The sequence below is a fragment of the Loxodonta africana genome, chromosome 21 (assembly GCF_030014295.1).
Source record: "Loxodonta africana isolate mLoxAfr1 chromosome 21, mLoxAfr1.hap2, whole genome shotgun sequence".
In the NCBI taxonomy this organism is placed as follows: Eukaryota; Metazoa; Chordata; class Mammalia; order Proboscidea; family Elephantidae; genus Loxodonta; species Loxodonta africana.
Genome location: NC_087362.1, coordinates 13,926,041 through 13,950,238, shown reverse-complemented (window position 1 = coordinate 13,950,238; position 24,198 = coordinate 13,926,041).

The window sequence follows — 24,198 nt, the reverse complement described above, 5'->3', positions numbered from 1 at the left end:
GACCTTGGCGGATCTGAACTGCCAGCCTCTTGGTTAGCAGCCGTAGCACTTAACCACTATGCCACCAGGGTCAGGTTCCCTCAAATTCCCAAGAGGATGGTTTCAGAGATAAGATGATTCCACAGTAGGGTTTGAAAGATGAATACAGTGAATAGAGTAAGGGAAAAGGATGAGGATTCCAAAAGGAGGAAATAACATATGCAAATACAGTGCCTTAACCTGTAAGCTGTATTCTGGGAATTACAATTGCATATACTCTGTCCTACAAGGTCACTATAAGTCTGAATCAACTCAACGGCACCAGGTTCGGTATTGCTGAAGTGTAAAATCCAAGACAAAGAGTGTTAGCAAAGAAGGTGTAGAGGTAGACACGAGGCAAATTTCCCATTTTTTGCAGGGTAGGAAAAAAAAAAAAAAACTTATGGATATAATAGATAATGAAATCCAGAATATGAATAAAAGGATTCTTCCCTCTTCCATCAAAGAGGCAAAGATTTGTGACACTGCCGATGATTTTTTGGTAAGTACTAGACAACTAAGGAGCCCTGGTGGCATAGTAGTTAGCTTGGCTGCTAACCAAAAGGTTGGCAGTTCAAATCTAGCAGTCCTTCCTTGGAAACCCTATGGGGCAGTTCTACTCTGCCCTATAGGGACACTGTGAGTCAGAATCAACTCAACGGCACGTAACAACAACAAGACAACTAAGCCATTTCTATTAGCCTCAATTTTGTTAAATAGAAGATTGGTCTTCAGGTGAAAATGATGGAGGGGGGGAAATTTGAGTGGATTTGGTACCCTTATCAACAATCAAATGGCCATATAGAGTTATTTCTGGATTTTCAAATTTATTCCATTGGCCTATATATCTATCCTTATACCAATACTGGAAACCCTGGTGGCATAGTCGTTAAGTGCTACGGCTGCTAATCAAGGGGTCAGCCGTTCAAGTCCACCAGGCATTCTTTGGAAACTGTATGGGGAATTTCTACTCTGTCCTATAGGGTCGCTATGAGTTGTAATCGACTCAACGACAACAGGTTTGTTTGTTTGTTTTTTCATATACCAATGCTACACTGCTTTGTGATACACTTTAAAATCCCGAGAATCTTGGAAAAAGGTCCTTTTAGCTCTTCAAGGCCCTTTGACATTCCATATGAATTTGAGAATTGGCTTTTCCAATTCTGCAAAAAAGGCTGTTAGAATTTTAATAGGAATTATAACTGTGGATCACTTTGGGTAAAATCAACATTTTTTTCTACTTTTTCAAAGTTTATTTTGTTGTTGTTGAGAATATACACAGCAAAACATACACCAATTCAACTGTTTCTATATGTACAATTCAGTAACATTGATTACTTTCTTTGAGTTGTGCAACCATTCTCACCCTCCTTTTCTGAGTTGTTCCTTCCCCATTAACATAAACTCACTGCCTCCTACGGTTCCTTTCTAATCTATCGAGTTGCTGTTGTCACTTTCATCCCGTATAGATAGTGCTTAAAAGAGCATAATGCTCAAGGCAGACATTTTTTACTAGTTAAGCTAAACTATTGTTTGGTTTTAAGAAGACTTTGGGGCATTTTTTGGTTTAAGGTTTAAAAAGATTATCTCAGGGCAGTAGTTTTTGGGTTCATTCAGCCTACATGGCTCCAGAAAGACTGAAGTCCATGAGTATTTGAAATTTTGCTCTGTATTTTCCCCCTTTGGATTTTAATCAAAATGTTCAGTAATGGTACCTGGACACTATCCAGTTCTTCCGGTCTCATGACAAAGGAGGCAGTTGTTCACAGAGGCAATGAGCCACACATTCCATATCCTCCTCCTATTCCTGACTCTCTTTCTTCTTCTGTTGATCCGGACAAATAGAGACCAATTGTTGTACTTGGATGGCCTCTTGCAAGCTTTTAAGACCCCAGGCACTACAGAATGAACCAGGAGGTAGAACAGAAGCACTCAGCACACTGTTAGGCCAATTAACTGGTATGTCCCATGAAACCATGACCCTAAAACTCCAAACTAAGGAACCAAATTCCATGAGGTCTTTGGTTGTACATAAGCAGCCTCAGCAGTTACTCCTTGTTCTTAGTTATCTAGTGCTGCTATAACAGAAATACCACAAGTGAATGGCACTAACAAACAGAAATTTATTCTCTCACAGCCTAGGAAGCTGGAAGTCTGAATCCAGGGTGCCAACTCTTGGAGAAGGCTTTCTCTCTCTGTCAGTTCTGAGGGAAGGTCCTTGTCATCAGTCTTCCCCTTCTCTAGCAGCTTCTTAGCACAGGGACTCTGGGTCCAAAGACATGCTCCTCTCTTGCTGCTGCTTTCTTGGGAGCATGAGGTCCCTCTACTCTCTGCTCTCTTTTCTCTTTTATATCTCAAAAAGGATTGATTCAAGATACAACCTAATCTCGTAGATTGTGTCTTACCTCATTAACATAACTGCCTCAAATCCTGCCTAATAAACATTATAGAGGTTAGGATTTACAACACATGGGATAATCACATCAAATCACAAAATAGTGAAAAACCACACGATACTGGGAATCATGGCCTAGCTAAGTTGACATACATTTTTGGATGACACAACTCAATCCCTAACACTCCTTTTTTTGTCATTGTTATAAATGTACCTATCACATAACTTTTGCCAATTCGACTTTTTACAGGTTTACAACTTATTGATAGCAATTACCATAATCAGCTGTGCAACCCTGTCTTGGTCGTCTAGTGCTGCTACAACAGAAATACTAGAAGTGGATGGCTTTAACAAAGAGAAGTCTATTCTCTCACAGTCTAGTAGGCTACAAGTCCAAATTCAGGGCATCGCCTCCAGGGGAAGGCTTTCTTTCTCTGTCGGGTCTGGAGGAAGGTCCTTGTCATCAATCTTCCCCTAGTCCAGGAGCTCTTTCTTGCAGGAACCCTGGGTCCAAACGACCAGCTCTTCTCTCAGCGCTGCTTTCTTGGTGGTATGGGTCCCCATGTCTCTCTGCTCGCTTCTCTCTTTTATATCTTAAAAGAGATTGCTTAAGGCATTATTTAATCTTGTAGATCTCATCAATATAACTGCCATTAACCCATCTCATTACATCATAGTGATAAAGTTTACAACACACAGTGAAATTACATCAGATGACAAAATGGTAGACAATCATACAATACTGGGAAACAGGACCTAGCCAAGTTGACAGACATTTTTGGAGGATACAATTCAATCCATGACAAACCCTACCCCTAATCAACACAGTATTTCTCTCACCATTAACCCCCTCCTTCCCACCTCTGGTAACCACTAAAAATCTTTGATCTCTATACATTGGCCTCTTCTTGTCTTTTTATATAAGCGAGGTCATACAATATTTGTCCTTCAGTGACTGACCTATTTCCGTCAGCATAATGTCTTCAAACTCCATTCATATTGTTGCATGTATCAAGACTTTGTTTTTCCTACTGGCTGAGTAGTATTCCGTTGTATGTGTGTACACATTTTGTTTATCCATTCGTTTGTTCATGGGCATTTAGGTTGTTTCCAGCTTTTCGGTATAGTGAATAGTGATGCAATGAACACTGGTGTACAAATAGCTGTTTGAGTATCTGTTTTCAAGATTTTTGGGTATATACCTAGGAGTGGAATTGCTGAGTCATTGGGTAGTTCTCCCTCACCTGTCTGTCAGTTTGTCACAGTGTAGGGGCTTGTGTGTTGCTGTGATGCTGGAAGCTATGCCACCCGTATTCAGGTACCAGCAGGGTCACCCATGGAGGACAGGTTTCAGCTGAGCTTCCAGACTAAGACAGACTAGGAAGAAGGACCCGGCAGTCTACTTCTCAAAAGCATTAGCCAGTGAAAACCTTATGAATAGCAGTGGAACATTGTCTGATATAGTGCTGGAAGATGAGCCCCCCAGGTTGGAAGGCACTCAAAAGACGACTGGGGAAGAGCTGCGCCCTCAAAGCAGAGTCGACCTTAATGACTTGGATGGAGTAAAGCTTTTGGGACCTTCATTTGCTGATGTGGCACAACTCAAAATGAGAAGAAACAGCTGCAAACATCCGTTAATAATTGGAACCTGGAATGTAAGAAATATGAATCTAGGAAAATTGGAAATCATCAAAAATGAAATGGAACACGTAAACATCAATATCCTAGGCATTAGTGAGCTGAAATGGACTGGTATTGGCCATTTTGAATTGGACAATCATATAGTCTACTATGCTGGGAATGACAACTCGAAGAGGAATGGTGTTGCATTCATCATCAAAAAGAACATTTCAATATCTATCCTGAAGTACAACGCTGTCAGTGATAGGATAATATCCATACGCCTACAAGGAAGACCAGTTAATACAACTATTATTCAAATTTACACACCAACCACTAGGGCCAAAGATGAAGAAATAGAAGATTTTCATCAGCTGCTGCAGTCTGAAATTGATCAAACATGCAATCAGGATGCATTGACAATTACTGGTGATTGGAATGCGAAAGTTGGAAATAAAGAAGAAGGATCAGTAGTTGGAAAATATGGCCTTGGTGATAGAAACAATGCCAGAGAGCAAATGATAGAATTTTGCAAGACCAAAGACTTCTTCTTTGCAAATACCTTCTTTCACCAACATAAACGGGGTGACTATACACATGGACCTCGCCAGATGGAACACACAGAAATCAAATTGACTACATCTGTGGAAAGAGATGATGGAAAAGCTCAATATCATCAGTCAGAACAAGGCCAGGGGCCGACTGTGGAACAGACCATCAATTGCTCATTTGCAAGCTCAAGCTGAAACTGAAGAAAACCAGAGCAAGTCCACGAGAGCCAAAATATGACCTTGAGTATATCCCACCTGAATTTAGAGACCATCTGAAGAATAGATTTGATGCATTGAACACTAGTAGCCGAAGACCAGACGAGTCGTGGAATGACATCAAGGACATCATCCATGAAGGAAGCAAGAGGTCACTGAAAAGACAGGAAAGAAAGAAAAAACCAAGGTGGATGTCAGAGGAGACTCTGAAACTTGCTCTTGAGCGTCGAGCAGTTAAAGCAAAAGGAAGAAATGATGAAGTAAAAGAACTGAACAGAAGATTTCAAAGGGATTCTCGAGAAGACAAAATAAAGTATTATAATGACACGTGCAAAGAGCTGGAGATGGAAAACCAAAAGGGAAGAACACGCTCGGCATTTCTCAAGCTGAAAGAACTGAAGAAAAAAATCAAGCCTCAAGTTGCAATAGTGAAGGATTCCATGGGGAAAATATTAAATGATGCAGGAAGCATGAAAAGAAGATGGAAGGAATACACAGAGTCATTATACCAAAAAGAATTAGTCGATGTTCAACCTTTTCAAGAGGTAGCATATGATCAGGAACCAATGGTACTGAAGGAAGAAGTCCAGGCTGCTCTGAAGTCATTGGAGAAAAACAAGGCTCCAGGAATTGATGGAATATCAATTGAGATGTTTCAACAAATAGATGCAGCGCTGGAGGTGCTCACTCATCTATGCCAAGAAATATGGAAGACAGCTTCCTGGCCAACTGATTGGAAGAGATCCATATTTATGCCTATTCCCAAGAAAGGTGATCCAACTGAATATGGAAATTATAGAACAATATCATTAATATCACAAGCAAGCAAAATTCTGCTGAAGATCATTCAAAAACAGCTGCAGCAGTATATCGACAGGGAACTGCCAGAAATTCAGGCATTTCAGAAGAGGACGTGGAACCAGGGATATCATTGCTGATGTCAGATGGATCCTGGCTGAAAGCAGGGAATACCAGAAGGATGTTTACCTGTGTTTTATTGACTATGCAAAAGCATTCGACTGTGTGGATCATAACAAACTATGGATAACATTGTGAAGAATGGGAATTCCAGAACCCATAATTGTGCTCATGAGGAACCTTTACATAGATCAAGAGGCAGTTGTTCAGACAGAACAAGGGGACACTGATTGGTTGAAAGTCAGGAAAGGTGTGTATCAGGGTTGTATCCTTTCACCATACCTATTTAATCTGTATGCTGAACAAATAATATGAGAAGCTGGATTATATGAAGAAGAACGGGGCATCAGGATTGGAGGAAGACTCATTAACGAACTGCATTATGCAGATGACACAACCTTGCTTGCTGAAAGTGAAGAGGACTTGAAGCACTTACTAAGGAAGATCAACAACCACAGCCTTCAGTATGGATTACACTTCAATGCAAAGAAAACAAAAATCCTCACAACTGGACCAATGAGCAACATCATCATAAACAGAGAAAAGATTGATGTTGTCAAGGATTTCATTTTATTTAGATCCACAATCAATAGCCACGGAAGCAGCAGTCAAGAAATCAAAAGATGCATGGCATTGGGCAAATCTGCTGCAAAGGACCTCTTCAAGGTGTTGAAGAGTAAAGATGTCACCCTGAAGACTAAGGTGCACCTGACCCAAGCCATGGTGTTTTCAATCACATCATATGCAAGTGAAAGCTAGACAATGACTAAGGAAGACCGAATAAGAGTTGATGCCTTTGAATTGTTGTGTTGGTGAAGAATATTGAATACACCACGGACTGCCAAAAAAACGAACAAATCTGTCTTAGAAGAAGTACAACCAGAATGCTCCTTAGAAGCAAGGATGATGAGACTGCATCTTACATACTTCGGACATGTTGTCAGGAGGAATCAGTCCCTGGAGAAGGACATCATGCTTGGCAGAGTACAGGGTCAGCAAAAAAGAGGAAGACCGTCAAAGAGGTGGATTGACACAGTGGCTGCAACAATGAGCTCAAGCATATCAACGATTGTAGGGATGGCGCAGGACCAGGCAGGGTTTCGTTCTGTTATGCATAGGGTTGCTATGAGTCGGAACCGACTCGACAGCACCTAACAACAACATGGTAGTTCTATTTTTAGTTTTTTTAGGAACTGCCAGTTTTCCACAACAGCTCTACCATCTTGCATTCTCACCAGCAAAAGTTAGGGGTTCCAATTTCTCCACACCCTCGTCAACATTTGTTGCTTATTTATTTATTTATTTAAATCTTATCCATCCTAGTGAGATGAAATGGTATCTCATTGTGGTTTCAATTTACATCTCTCTCTGATGCATCTTTCTGACTTTAAGGACCTTTTCATGTGTTTGATAGCCATTTGAATGTCCTCTTTGGTGAAATGTCTATTCAAGTCCTTTGTTTATTTTAGGATTGGGCTGTCTTTTTGCTGTTAAGTTAAAATTGATATCTTAATAATATTAAATCTTTTAGTGCTTGAACACAGAACATCTTTCCATTTATTTAGATCTCCTTTATTTCATTAACAGTATTTTATAGTTTTCAATGTAAATTTTGTCCACCTCCTTCTTTAAATTTATTCCTAGGTATTTTATTCTTTTAGATGCCATTATAAAAGCAATGGTTTTCTAAATTTCATTTTCAGATTGTTCGTTGCTGGTGTACAGAAACACAGATTTCTGAGTGTTGCTCTAGTACCCTGCAACTTTGCTGAATTTTTTTGTTAGTTCTAGTAGCTTTCTTGTGGATTCTTTTCAACTTTCTATACATAATAACATGTTATATGTAAATAGAGTAGTGTTATTTCTTCTTTTCTGACTTGGATGCCTTGTATTTCTTTTTCTTGCCCAATTGCTCTGGCTAGGACTACCAGCACAATGTTGAATAGCAGTGGTGAAACTGGGTATTCTTTTCTTTTTCTTGATCCTTGGGAGAAAGTTTTCAGTCTTTCACCATTGAATATGATGTTTGCTGTGGGTTTTCATAAATGCCCTCTATCATGTTAAGGAATTTCCCTGCTATTCCTAATTTGTTGAGTACTTTCATCACGAAAGGGTGTTGGATTATATAGAATTCCCTTTCTCTTTCAATTAAGGTGATAATATGAATTTTTTCCCATTCATTCTATTAATACAGTGTATGACATTAAATTATCTTCTTATGTTGAACGACTTTTGCATTCCTGGGATAAATCCCACTTAGTCATGGTGCATAATCCTTTTAATATGCCATTGGATTTGTTGTGCTAATATTTTGTTGAGGATTTTTCAATCTGTATCATAAGCAATATTGCTCTACACTTTTTTTTTTTTCCTTTTAGTGTCTTTATTTGGCTTTGTAATCAGGATAATGATTGTCTCACAGAATGAGTTACAAAGTGTTTCATCCTCCTCTATTTTTTGGAAAAGTTTGATAAGAAATGGTGTTAATTCTTTAAATGTTTGTTAGAATTCACCAAGTCATCTGGCCCTGGACTTTTCTTTGTTGGGAGGTTTTTGATTGCTGTTTCAATATTTCCAGTGAATATTTCTTTTCAATTATTGTACTTTTCTGCTCCAATATTTCTGTTCATTCTTTTTTATAATTTCTGGATGTTTATAAATATTCTCATTTTGTCACTGTATTGTTTTTTCTAATTTCCTTTAGTTGTTCGTCTGCATTTTCCTTTATCTTTATAACCATAGTTAATATAGTTATTTTATAGTCTTTACATAGTTAGTCTATTGTCTGAGCTTTCACAGGGATGGTTTGTCTTACTTTATTTTGTTCTTTTGAATGAGTCACCTTTCCCTATTTATTTGTAGGCCTTGCTATTTTTGTTGGAAATTGGACATTTGAATATTATAACATGGTATCTCTGGAAATCAGATTTTTCTCTTTCCCCAGGGAGTATTTTTTTTTTAATTGTTGAAGGTTGTAGTAGTCTGTTTGTTTTGTGACTTCTCCTAAGTATTTTTTGCAAAAACTGCCTTTTGGATGTGTGCAGTCACCGAAGAGTGCTTCCTTAGCTTGTGTTCAGCTAGTGTTTTGACAAAGAGCTAAAAGCACAACAAAATCTGTCTTAGTCTTTGCAGATTTGCTCCGTGCTGGAACACTTCAACACTTGCGTCGAAGCTGGGGCACTGAGCCTCAGGATCAGCCCAAGGCGAAAGCGTAGAGACTGGGCCAAAGTGAAAGCAAAGGATTTGCTAAGGTATTCTCTGGGCATGTGTATTTCTCTGGGCATCTGAGTGGCTTTCTAAATGCCCCCATATACACAGGAATTTTAAATGCCCTAATTTCCCAAAGAAGCTTTCTCCAGCTTGTCCTTCTATTCTGTATGCCTCTATTATACTATTTAGCAGCAGGTAGCTATAGGCAGTTTCAGCTTTTGGTTAATGCCTGCAACTTTTTTTTCCTGTGTGAGCTCTGAGGTAGGCCAGACAGAGGTGAACTCCTTGCTTCAGCCTTTCAGGTTGTCCCCAGAAGGTTTAGAATAAACACACACAATAGATTGAAAATAAAGTCTGTTTTGCTCAATCCAGAAACAAGGATCAGAGACTCTCAGAATGCAGACTATTGCAGGTTTAAGACAGCTGCTGATCCAGGGACACACACAGTAAATTACAAATGAAGTTTGCTCCACTCGATCCAGATCCAGGGACCAAGAACTCTGTGAATTGCACACAGCTTCAGGTTTAAGATTGCCGATTTCTTACTATTTTAAAGTAGTCTTTTTTTTGATTCAGCTTAGTTGCTGTAGACCATTGACTTGTTTCCAGAGGTCTGACAAAGTTGTCTTTGCCAGTTTCTGGTTGTGTATTAGTGTTTCTGGGAACACTGAACTGTATACACCACCATCTTACTGACATCACCATGCAATTTCTTATTGAAGACTAATACCATTCCATCGTGGTGGTCAGCCACAAATGGTTTTGTATCCAGAGTAAGTTTCATCATTTCCTGGCAATGACATCTGTTTTTTGTATGCTTCATGCTCTGATAAGAAGGAAAGTCAAGTAGAAACTGCAAAGACATGCTGACCAAAATGTTAGGCCCTGGACAGTATAAGAATAAGAATGTTGTTTTAACATAAACAGTACTAGTTATATTCACGCAACTTAAGGTAGGAGGTAAGAGGAACAGCAGACCATTTTCAATTCACTTGGCTTTAGAGTTGGAATCCCATACACCTTAATGATGGTAACCCTAGTGAAGCTCTCCCATTATGGGCTAAAACCTTCAAGGAACATAGTCCTAAGATTGGAATAAAATGTATTAGAATCATTTGGTTGTCTCAGGAATCCTCAAGCATTGGTTCAGAAGTATTGGCACACTTAAGTACCTAGTGGAAGGATTGGTAAGTTCTCTCTGTAGAAACATAACATAATGCAATGCTTCGAATTATTTCTATAATTAATTTTTCAAATAAAATGAGCAGCAAACGATCAAAGATAATAAGATACGAGAAGAGTCAAGGTAGCATGAGCCAACACCAGCAGTAACATGAGACAAAAACCAAATCCATGTGCTGTAGAGACCCATCTAAAACATCAGGATACAGAAAGGCTGAAAGTAAAAAGATGAAAAAATATGTTATGCAAACAGTTAGTAAAAGACAGAGGGTGCAACTATATTAATACCAGACCAAAAAAAAAAAAAAGAGGATATTGGAGAATTACAGTGGACTATTGAAAACTTAACCAGGTGGTGACCCCAATGACAGCTGCTGTTCCTGATGTGGTTTCATTCCTTGAGCAAATTAATACATCTCCTGGTAGCTGGTACGCAGCTTTTGATCTAGCCAATGCCTTTTTCTTGATTCCAGTTACAAAGGAACACCAAAAGCAGTTTGCCCTCAGCTGGCAAGGCCAGCAATATACCTTCACTGTCTTACTTCAGCGGTATATCAACTCTTCAATCCTAAAACATAATTTAATCTGCAGGGATCTTGATCGCCTTTTCCTTCTATAAGACGCCACACTGGTCTACTATATTGATGACATTATGCTGATTGGACCTAGTAATGAAGAAGTATTAATGACCGTAGACTTATTTGTAAGACATTTGTGTACTAAAAAAAAAAAAAAAGGACAAAAACTGAACCCCCAGCCTTTGGGTTGATTCCAACTCATACCGACCCCATAGGACAGAGTAGAACTGCCCCACAGGGTTTCCAAGGAGAGACTGGTGGATTATCCCGTGTGGTTACCAAGGCTGTAAATCTTTACAGAAGTGGGCTGCCATTCTTTTTCCCATGGAGTGACTGGTGGGTTCAAACTACCAACATTTTGGTTAGCAGCCAAGCGCTTTAACCAATGTGCTATCAGGGTTCTCTATTTGTGTGATAGAGGGTGGGAAATTAATCTGACAAAAATTTAGGCACCTTCCACTTCAGTGAAGTTCCTAAGGGTCCAGTGGTGTGGGCTGTGTACAGACATTCCTTCTAAAGTGAAGAATAGGTTGTTATATCTGGCCCCTTCTACAACTAAAAAGGAAGCACAATGCCTGGTGGCTTTCTTTGGATTTTAGAGGAAAGATATCTCTCATTTGAGTGTGCAACTCCATACCATTTATTGAGTGACTCAGAAAGGTCCTAGTTTTGAGTGGGGCCTGGATTAATAGAAGGCTTTGCAATAGGTTCAGCTGCTACACAAGCCTCTCTGCCACTTGGGCCATATGATCCAGCTGATCTAATTGTTCTTGAGGTGTCAGTGGCAGAAAGAGATGCTGTTTGGAGTCTTTGGCAGGCCCTATTGGTGAATTACAGCACAGACCCATAGGATTTTGGAGCAAAGCTCTGCCATCCTCTGTAGATAACTACTCTCTTTTGAAAAACAGCTTTTGGCTTGCTACTGGGTCTTAGTAGAGATTGAGCTATGCAGACTAAGCTGTCCATCATGAACTGAGTGTTGTCTGACCCACAGAGTTGTAAAGTCGAATGTGTACAGCAGCACTCCATTATTAAATGGAAGTAGTATATATGAGATCAGTCTCGAGCAGGACCTGAAGGCACAAGTAAGTTACATGAAAAAGTGGCCCCAGTGCTCATGGTCCTCACTCCTGTCACATTACCTTCCTCCTCCCAATCTGCACCTATGGCTTCTTGGGGTGTTCCTCATGATCAGTTGACTGAGGAAGAGAAAACTCGTGCCTGGTTTACGGATAATTTTGTCCAATATGCAGGCACCACTCAAAAGTGGACAGCAGCACTGCAGCCCCTTTCTGGGACCCCCCTGAAGGACAGTGGTAGAGGGAAATCCTCACAATGAGCAGAAATTCCAGCAGTACACCTGGTTGTTCATTTTGCTTGGAAGGAGAGAGGGCCAGATGTGGGATTGTATACTGATTCATCACTGTGGCCAATGGTTTAGCTGGATGATCAGGGACTTGGAAAGAACACGATAGGAAAATTGGTGACAAGGAGGTATGGGGAAGACATGTGGATAGACCTCCCTGAATGGGCCAAGGAAGTGAAGATATTTATGTCTCATGAATCATCACCAAATGGTGACCTTGGCAGAGGAGGATTTTAATAATCAAGTGGGTGGGATAAGCCTAGGACAGGACAAGGATGCATGTTAACGTCACTTCATTGCAACATTGTTCTGGAGTTCTAGCCATATAGCAGAGCAAGAAAGAAAATTATAAGAATTAGAAATGAAGAAAAACCAACTCTATGCATGCAAATGATATGATTGGGTGCCTTGACAATCCAAATGAATATATAGATAAATTATTACAAACAGGAAATTTTAGCAGTATTTCTGGGTATAAAAATTATTGCTGGAGGCGGAGCCAAGACGGTGGAATAGGCAGATGCTTTCGGCAAACCCTCTTTACAACAAAGACCCGAAAAAACAAGTGAAACGAGTATATTTGTAACAAGCTGGGAGCCCTGAGCTTCAAAGGCAAGCTTAGAAAAAGAACTGAGGGGCAGGGGTGGAAGAGACTGTTCAGAAGCGGAAAGGAGTTACCAAACCTAAATCACAGGGAGCCCTCAGGCACCATTCCTGGCTGGTACTAGTGTTCAGTTGCAGTTCCCTTAGGGAGAAGCAGCCAGCCACACAGCCTACTCATACCTCCAGAACCTGAGAAGAAGGGCGCTCTTGGCAAAACCTAAGTACTTGCGTATATTTTACTGCACCCCCGGACCCCCAAGCTGGCTTCAGCAGCTGAATTCCCTAGGCACTGTTGAGCACCTAGAGCCATGCTCCAGGCCTTGGGGAAGGAAAAAATTTGCATTTGGGGGAAAAGATAATTTGCTAGCTCTACTAACTGGGGGTGCTCAGGACAGAAGCAGATCCTGTCCAGGCATAAATCGCCCGTGGACTTTGAGCACCTTTCCCTTCTGCGTGGACCTTTGTGGGCCTATTTCAGAAGAATAGGCCCTTGTTGGCAGATTCCAACCATTTCAGCTGTGCGGTAGAGAGGTGGGTCTTTCATGTTTGATATTGCTTTGCCTATTAAACAAGGTCCTCACCTACCCACATCAGGGACCTAAGGACTGGTAGCTCCACTCAGGCCACCCAGCCACCTGTGACAGGGGTCCAAAGATAACTGGTACCTCCCAGTTCTTACAATCAAAAACATTGGGTGCCCATGGTCCACCTGCATAACCCACCCATCTGCATGCTCTAGGGAACAGGGACGTGCTTTCCTCAGAGACACTTGGGGGTCACTTCTCAACCCCCTGCCTTGTTCAGAGCAGGACCCTCTGCTGCAATCAGATACCAGTATATATGCTGATCACCCCTGCCCCTCTAAGATTCTAGGACAGATCCTGTACCACACACTTGATGATTAGCTACCTGGACACCTGAGTTGAATTCATACAAGAAAACTGAATGGACTCCTAGACTGATATACCTGATAACAGCTCTAGCCAGCTGGGGACAAGACTTCAGAGTTCCAAGGGTGAAAATAATCAAGCTAGCTCACTCAAGCAACCCATAGGGGTATACCAAAACAAAACAAAGCAAGCAGCTACGACACAGTAAGCAAGCATAAACTAATACGATAACTTATAGATGGCTCAGAGACAACAGTCAATATCAAGTCACATAAAGAAACAGACCAGGATCACCTCAACAGGCTCTCAAAACAAAGAATCCAGGGATCTTCTAGATGAAAGTGCATTCCTGGAATTACCAGATTCAGAATACAAAAGTTTAATATACAGAACCCTTCAAGACATCAGGAAGGAAATGAGGCAATATGCAGAAAAAGCCAAGGAACACACAGATAAAGCAATTGAAGAAATTAGAAAGATTATTCAGGAACATAATGAAAAGTTTAAAAAGTTGGAAAAATCCATAGGCAGACAGCAATCAGAAATTCAGAAGATTAACAATAAAATTACAGAATTAGGCAACTCAGTACAAAGTCAGAGGAGCAGAATTGAGCAAGTAGAAGCTAGAATTTCTGAACACGAAGATAAATCACTTGGCACTAATATATTTGGAGAAAATTCAGATAAAATAATTAAAAAATGAAGAAACCTTAAGGATCATGTGGGACTCTATCAAGAGAAATAACCTATGAGTGATTGGAGTACCAGAACAGGGAGGGATAACAGAAAATACAGAGAGAATTGTTGAAGATTTTTTGGAAGAAAACTCCCCTGATATCATGAAAGATGAGAAGATATCTATCCAAGATGCTCATCAAACTCCACATAACGTAGATCTTAAAAGAAAGTCACCAAGATATATTATAATCAAACTTGCCAAAACCAAAGATAGAGAATTATAGGAGCAGCGAGGGATAAACAAAAAGTCACCTACAAAGAAGAGCCAATAAGAATAAGCTCAGACTAGTCGGCAGAAACAATGCAGGCAAGAAGCAATGGGATGACATATTTAAAAAACTGAAGAAAAAAAATTACCTGCCAAGAATCATATATCCATCAAAACTGTCTCTTAAATATGAAGGTGAAATTAAGGCATTTCAGATAAACAAAAGTTTAGGGAATTCATAAAAACCAAACCAAAACTACAAGAAATACTAAAGGGAGTTCTTTGGTTAGAAAATCAATAATATCAGGTATCAACCCAAGACTAGAACACTGGGTAGAGCAACCAGAAGTCAACCAAGACAGGGAAATCTGAAAAAAACAAAGCAAGATTATAAAAAAAAAAGCTCAAAACAGGGTAACAGCAATGTTATTATATAAAAGCAGACAACATTAAAATAATAAACAGGGACTAAGAAAGGCTAGGCTTTCCATGTGGAGAGGAAGATACAGCAATACAAAGAAATAAAAGTTAGGTTTAAATTCAGAAAAATAGGGGTAAATAATAAAAGGTAACCACAAAGGAGAAAAACTATCCCACTCATCAAAATAAAATACAAGAAGGAAATAGAGACTCAGCAGAAACAAAACAACAACGAATATGAGGAAAGGAAAATATATAAAGACAATCTCCTCGGCACATAAAATTAAGTGGGAAAAAGAAACTGTCAACAACACACAAAAAAAGACATCAAAATGATAGCACTAAATTCATACCTATCCATAATTACCCTGAAAGTAAATGAACTAAATGCACCAATAAAGAGACAGACAGTGGCAGAATGGATTTAAAAACAAGATCCATCTACATGCTGCCTACAATAGACACACTTTAGACTTAGAGACACAAACAAACTAAAACTCAAAGGATGGAAAAATATACATCAAGCAAATAACAATCAAAAAAGAGCAGGAGTGGCAATATTAGTTTCTGACAAAATAGACTTTAAAGTTAAATCCATTATAAAGGATAAGGAAGGGCACTATATAATGATGAAAGGGACAATACACCAAGAAAATATAACCATATTAAATATTTATGCACCCAATGACAGGGATGCAAGATACAAAAAACAAACTCTGTCAGCATTGAAAAGTGAGATAGACAGCTCCACAATAATAGTAGGAGACTTCAACGCACCACTTTCAGTGAAGGACAGGATATCCAGTAAGAAGCTCAATAAAGACACAGGAGATCTAAATGCCACAATCAACCAACTTGACCTCATAGACATATACAGAACCCTCCACCCAACAGCAACAAAGTATACTTTCTTTTCTAGTGTACATGGAACATTCTCTAGAATAGTCCACATATTAGGTCATACAGCAAGCCTTAGCAGAATCCAAAACATGGAAATATTGCAAAGCATCTTCTCTGACCATAAGGCCATAAAAGTGGAAATCAATAACAGGAAAAGCAGGGAAAAGAAATCAAACACTTGGAAACTGAACAATACCCTGCTCAAAAAAGACTGGATTATAGAAGACATTAAGGATGGAATAAAGAAATTCCTAGAATCCAATGAGAATGAAAACACTTCCTATCAGAACCTTTGGGACACAGCAGAAGCGGTGCTCAGAGGCCTATTTATATTAATAAAGCACACATACAAAAAGAAAGGGCCAAAATCAAAGAATTGTCCCTACAACTTGAACAAATAGAGGTCAACAAAAGAAACCCACAGGCACCAGAAGAAAATAAATCATAAAAATTAGAGATGAACTAAACGAAATAGAAAACAGAAAAACAATTAAAAAGAATTAACAAGACCAAAAGTTGGTTTTTTGAAAAAAAAAATCAACGAAATTGATAAACCACTGGCCAAACTGACAAAAGAAAAACAGGAGAGGAAGCAAATAACCCAAATAATAAATGAAATGGGTGATACTACAACAGACCCAACTGGAATTAAAAGAATCATATCAGATTACTATGAAAAATTGTACTCTAACAAATTTAAAAACCTGGAAGAAATGGATGAATTACTAGAAACACATTACCAACCTAAACTAACACAAACAGGTAGAACAACTAAATAGGCCCATAACAAAAGAAGAGATTAAAAAGGTAATCAAAAAACTCCCAACAAAAAAAAAAGCCCTGGCCCGGATAGCGTCACTGAAGAGTTCTATCAAACTTTCAGAGAAGAGTTAACACCACTACTACTAAAGGTATTTCAGAGCATAGAAAAAGATGGAATACTACCAAACTCATTCTATGAAGCCACCATATCCCTGATAACAAAACCAGGTAAAGACACACAAGGAAAGGAAATTATAGACCTATATCCCTCATGAATGTAGATGCAAAAATCCTCAACAAAATTCTAGCCAATAGAATTCAACAACATATCAAAAAATAATTCACCATGACCAAGTGGGATTCATACCAGGCATGTAGGGATGGTTCAACATTAGAAAAACAATTAATGTAATCCACCACATAAATAAAACAGAAGACAAGAATGACACGATTTTATCAATTGATGCAGAAAAGGCATTTGACAAAGTTCAACACTCATTCATGATAAAAACTCTCAGCAAAATAGGAATAGAAGGAAAATTCCTCAACATAATGAAGGGCATCTATACAAAGCCAACAGCCAACATCACCCTAAATGGAGAGAGCCTGAAAGCATTCCCATTGAGATCAGGAACCAGACAGGGATGCCCTTTATCACTGCTCTTATTCAACATTGTTTTGGAGGTCCCAGCCAAAGCATTTAGGCTAGATAAAGAAATAAAGGGTACCCAGATTGGCAAGGAAGAAGTCAAAGTATCTCTATTTGCAGATGACAAGATCTTATACACAGAAAACCCTAAGGAATCCTCCAGAAAACTACTGAAACTAATAGAAGAGTTCAGCAGAGTATCGGGATACAAGATAAACATACAAAAATCAGTTGGATTCGTCTACACCAACAAAAGGAGCATCGAAGAGGAAATCACCAAATCAATACCATTTACAGTAGCCCCCAAGAAGATGAAACACTTAGGAATAAATCTTACCAGAGATGTAAAAGACATACAAAGAAAACTACAAAACACTTCTGCAAGAAACCAAAAGAGACTTACATAAGTGAAAAAACATACCTTGCTCATGGATAGGAAGCCTTAACATTATAAAAATGTCTAGTCTACCAAAAGCAATCTACACGTTTAATGCAACTCCGATCCAAATCCCAATGACATTCTTTAATGAGGTGGAGAAACAAATCACCAACTTCATACGGAAGGGAAAGAGGCCCTGGATAAATAAGGCATTACTGAAAAAGAAGAACAAAGTGGGAGGGCTTACTTTACCTGATTTTAGAACCTATTATACCGCTACAGTAGTCAAAACAGCCTGGCACTGGTACAACAACAGACACATAGACCAATGGAACAGAATTGAGAATCCAGGCATAAATCCATCCACGTATGAGCAGTTGATATTTGACAAAGGCCCCAAAACAGCTAAGTGGGGAAAAGACAGTCTTTTTAACAAATGGTGCTGGCATAACTGGATATCCATCTGCAAAAAAATGAAACAAGACCCATACCTCACTCCACGCACAAAAACTAACTCAAAATGGATCAAAGACCTACATATAAAATCTAAAATGATAAAGATCATGGAAGAAAAAATAGGGACAACATTAGGAGCCCTAATACATGGCATAAACAGTATACAAAACATTATTAAGAATGCAGAAGAAAAACTAGATAACTGGGAGCTCCTAAAAATCAAACACCTATGCTCATCCAAAGACTTCACCAAAAGACTAAAAAGACTACCTACACACTGGGGAAGAAGTTTTTAGCTATGACATTTCCAATCAGCGCCTGATCTCTAATATCTACATGATACAGCAAAAACTCAACTACAAAAGACAAATAAGCCCATTAAAAAATGAGCAAAAGATATGAACAGACACTTCACTAAAGAAGACATTCAGTTAGCTAACAGATACATGAGGAAATGCTCACAATCATTAGCCATTAGAGAAATGCAAATCAAAACTACAACGAGATTTCATTTCATTCCAACAAGGCTGGCATTAATCCAAAAAACACAAAATAATAAATGTTGGAGTGGCTGTGGAGAGACTGGAACACTTCTACACTGCCAGTGGGAGTGTAAAATGGTACAACCACTTTGGAAATCGATTTGGCACTTCCTTAAAAAGCTAGAAATAGAACTGCCATATGATCCAGCAATCCCACTCCTAGGAACATATCCTAGAGAAATAAGAGCCTTTACGTGAACAGATATATGTACACCCATGTTTACTGCAGCACTGTTTACAATAGCAAAAACATGCAAGCAACCAAGGTGCCCATCAACAGGTGAATGGATAAATAAATTATGGTATATTCACGCAATGGAATACTATGCATCGATAAAGAACAGGGAGGAATCTGCGAAACATTTCATAACATGGAGGGAACTGAAACGCATTATGCTGAATAAAATTAGTCAGTTGCAAAAGGACAAATATTGTATAAGACCACTGTTATAAGAACTTGAGAAATAGTTTAAACTGAGAAGAAAACATTCTTTTGTGGTTACGAGCAGGGGGGAGGGAGGGTGGGAGTGGGGCATTCACTAGTTCGATAGTAGGTAAGAACTGCTTTAGGTGAAGGGAAAGTCAACACACAATATAGGCCAGGTCAGCACAACTGGACTAAACCAAAAGCAAAGAAGTTTCCTGTATAAACTGAGTGCTTCGAAGGCCAGTGTATCAGGGGCAGGGGTTTGGGGACCATGGTTTCAGGGAACATCTAAGTCTATTGGAATAATAAAATCTATTAAGAAAACATTCTGCATCCCACTTTGAAGAGTGGCATCTGGGGTCTTAAATGCTAGGAAGCAGCCATCTAAGATGCATCAATTGGTCTCAATCCACCTGGATCAGAGGAGAATGAAGAACACCAAGGACACAAGGTAATTACGAGGCCAAGAGACAAAAAGGGCCACATGAACCAGCGACTACATCAGTCTGAGACCAGAAGAAAACTAGATGGTGCCCGGCTACAACCGATGACTGCCCTGACAGGGAACACAACCGAGAACCCTGGGAGCAGGAGAGCAGTGGGATGCAGACCTCCAATTCTCATAAAAAGACCAGACTTAATGGCCTGGCTGAGACTGGAAGAACCCCGGTGGTCATGACCCCCAGACCTTCTGTTGGCCCAGGACAGGAGCCATTCCCAAAGCCAACTCTTCAGACATGGGTTGGACTGGACAATGGGTTGGAGAGGGATGCTGGTGAAGAGTGAGCTTCTTAGGTCAGGTGGACACTTGAGACTATGTTGGCATCTCCTGTCTGGAGGGGAGATGAGAGGGTAGAGGGGATAAGAAGCTGGCAAAATGGACACGAAAAGAGAGAGTGGGCTATCTCATTACAGGGAGAGTAATTGGGAGTATGTAGCAAGGGGTATATAAGTTTTTGTGTGAGAGACTGACTTGATTTGTAAACTTTAACTTAAAGCACAATAAAAATTATAAAAAGATTATTGCTAAAAAATCAGCTTAATATATATTGGCAACAAAGAGAAAAAATGAAATAAAAAAAAGATATTGCTTACAATAGCATCAAAAATATCAAGTACAGATAAATAAACCCAGTAACAGATACGCAAGACTTCTGCAAAAACTGATAAATAAAATTACACTAAGAGATTTAAAACCAAAAAAAGCCAAAGCCGTTGCCGTCGAGTCAATTCCAACTCATAGCGGCCCTATAGGACAGAGCAGAACTGCGCCATAGGGTTTCCTAGGAGCGCTTGCTGGATTCGAACTGCCGAACTTTTGGTTAGCAGCTGTACATCTTAACCACTACGCCAGCAGAGTTTCCACTAAGAGACATAGAAGATTTAATTGAATTGACTTAATTGAATTGAAAGACATATTATGTGCATGGACTGGAAGACTCAATATTGTAAAGATATCTATTCTCTCTCAGGTTAATGCATGAATACAATGTAATATCAAACAAAATCCCAACAGAAGTTTTTTTTTTTTTTTTTTAAATACGTTTTATTTTTTAGAGCAGTTTTAGGTTTACAAAAAAATTGTGGGGAAGCACAGAGACTTCCCATGTACTCCCTTTCTCCCCTGCAGGTTGTTTCTCCTATTATTATTATCTTGCATTCACATGGTACATTTGTTACAATTAATAAAAGAGTATTGATACATTATTATTATTAGCTTTCAATCTTTGTGTTGTATAGTCCTATTACAGGGTATTTTCTTATTGTTATTGTTTATCTGTTCTGTTTTTCTTTTCAGTAGAATTTAAAAAGCTCATTCTAAAATTTATAAGGAAATGCAAAGGGCCAAGAAAAACCAAGACTCTTGAAAAAAACAGACACACACTGACTTACGACAAAAGTAATTTTGTAGAAGGACATGGATGACAATGTAGAAGAATAAGAGTATGGATGGATTTTTCGGTAAATGGTGCTTTGCCAAATGGGTACTAAGTTAAAAAAAAAGAAATTGGACCTCAATCTCCCCCTATACAGAAAAATCAATCATAATCCTAAACGGGAAAGGCAAAACAATGTAGCTTTTAGCAGATCATATAGAATACCTACTTAGGGATAAGGAGCTATTACTTAAGTCATAACAGTCGCCAGCTGTTTTAGTCATCTAGCGCTGCTGTAACAGAAATACCACAAGTGGATGGCTTTAACAAAGAGAAGTCTATTCTCTCACAGTTCACTAGGCTAAAAGTCCAATTTCAGGGCGCCAGCTCCGGGGGCAGGCTTTCTCTCTCCCTCAGCTCTGGAGTAAGGCCCTTGTCTTCAGTCTTCCCTTGGTCTGGGAGCATCTCAGTGCAGGAAACTCCAGTCCAAAGGATGCGCTCTGCTCCTGGAGCTGCTTTTTTGGTGGTATGAGGCCCCCAACTCTCTGCTTGCTTCCCTTTCCTTTTTATCTCTTGAGAGATAAAAGGTGGTACAGGCCACACCCCAGGGAAACTCCATTTACTTTGGATCAGGGATGTGGCCTGGGTAAGAGTGGTGTTACAATCTTACCCTAATCCTTTTAACATAAAATTACAACCACAAAATGGAGGACAACCACACGATGCTGGAAATCACGGCCCAGCCAAATTGATACACACGTTTTTGGCAGGACATAATTCAATCCATGACACCAGCCATATAAGAAAAGATTGATTTATGTCCCCTACATTAAAATACTTATTTAATCAAAAGTCACCACTACAGGGTCAAAAGGCAAACTAGAGTAGGAAAAGATATTTACAATCCGTAAAATTGCCAATGGGCTCCTATTCAGAATATATAGAGAACTACCACAAATCAATAGCAAAAGACACACCCAATAGAAAAATAGGCAAAAAAAAAAAAAAAAAAAAAAAAATCCTGAATAGGAACTTCATATTAACATGCAATCTTATGAATAATCAGGAAAATTGATTATATCTATACCATCTATACCCATTAGATTGTTAAAAGAAAAAAAAAGGCATAAAAATACAAAATTGCAGGAAAAGATGGAACTCTCAGACACTGCTTGTAGAAGTGTAAAAAGTTAGGAACTATCTAGTAAAGTTGAAGCTATGCAATACCCCTATGACTCAGCAACTGTTGTCATAAATATATATCCTACTGAAATGCACGCGCACACACAAACCCAAACCCGTTGCCATCGAATCTATTCCTACTATGTGAGCCACCCTATAGACATAGTAAAACTGCCCATAGGGTTTCCAAGGAGAGACTGGTGAATTGGAACTCCCGACCATTTTTTTTTTTTTGATTAGCAGCTAAGCTCTTAACCACTGCGCCACCAGGGTTCCACTGAACTGCAAGCACATGTATATCAGGGTACATGTACAAAAACTCCATGGCAACATTGCTTTCAATAGCCCTAAACTGAAACCAAGCCATATGTCCATCAATAATGTTTTTGTTGTTATTACCCATGTGTGACAAAGTAGAACTGCCCCACAGGAGTTTCCTAGGCTGTAATCTTTATGGGAGCAGATCGCCAGGTGTTTCCCTGGGAGCAGCTGGTGGGTTCAAACTGCTTTTTGGTTAACAGCCGACGGCTAAGTGCTGTGACACCAGGGCTCCTTCCATCAACAATAGAATAGATAACAAAATTGTAGTTTATTCATACAATGGAATATTTACTATAATGAAAAGAGTTAGTTAAACTATATACAAGTATAGTCTTACAACCAGAGTGAATTAAGCCAAAGATATCAGAATACAGACTACATAGTTCTACTTATATAAAGTTCAAGAACAGGCAAAACTAAAAAAAATATTTTTAGGGGTAAATATGGTAAAATTATAATGAAAAGTGTCATAGTAAATACCATAGAATGATAGAAGGGAGAGGGGGTTTATGACGGGGGCCTTCTGGGCTGTCAATCAGGGCTGACTATGTAATTAAGGGGCCCAGTGAAAAATGAAAATGTGGGGCCTCTCGTTCAAAACGCAGGAGAAAAATTCTTTTTCCTCTCTTCCACAGTCTCTCTCTGGGCCTGTCATGATGTTTTCTTATCTTTTATTGATTCTTTTTAATGGACACAGGGTTTCTTACAGGTTGAACGCAGAGCTTTACGGGGGTCCAGAGCCCTGTCCTGTGACTCAGTGTGAGGGCAGGGGTGGGGAGGAGCCTGCTTACCAGACCAACACTCCTGGTGATGGTGCTTGTGGATCAGACCGATACTGGAGGGGAGGGTGGAGAAAAGCAGGGACGCTGTGGGAAGCTGACTGGTTCATCAGCTACCTGGAGTAATCTAGGGCTTCAAGCCCCAGCTTCTCGTCCAGTGTTCCATTAGACTTCATTTGTAAAACACAAACACAAAGATAAAATTATAAAGAAGTTCATGATAGTGATTGTAGAGATTAAACCCCAAGGGGGTGGGCAGTGCAGTACACAGGGAGAAGGGCCTTTCAGAGCGTGGGGCTCTGTTTGGCTGCACTGGTTGCAGGCCCATGAATCTGTTCCTCACTTGGACAGATCCTTTTCAAGCTCTGTAGCTAATTTTGCCCCGGTGGTGCAGTGGTTAAGCGCTCAGCGAGAGGTGGGCAGTTGGAACCCACCAGCCCTCAGCAGAAGAAATATGTGGTGGTTGCTTCTGTAAAGATTACGGCCTTGGAAACCATATGGGGCAGTTCTACTCTGACCTATAGGATCGTTATGAGTTGGAATCGACTCCAGGACAGTGGGTACCTAATTTTGCATTGATAATTTTATATGCTTTTACTTAAAGAGGGCTCCTCAAATTATATAAGCTTGAGGTCCCCTAAAATCTGATTCCAACCTTGACTTTGAATTACACTTGAAGCAAGGAGTACCCACCCTGCATATGAAGATTTATAAAATAAATAATGAAATACGTTAATCATGAAAAATTTATTGAAGAGGTACTTTAAATCTGGTAGTAAGAATTTACATGTCACTTACTCTAGGAGTCCTTTCTACTTACCAGAGATTAATCATTCTCTCCTAGGTGCTATGTCTATACTTTTTCTCTAATTCTATGAAGGCCTGTATCATGCTCTTTTGAAATGTGCTTGTCAAGCCGTCTCCCCTAGTAACAGGTGAGCGCCAAAATGGCTAAGACCCTCTCCCAACTCTTTTTCTATCACCAGGGACTTAGAAAAGATCCTATTGTTG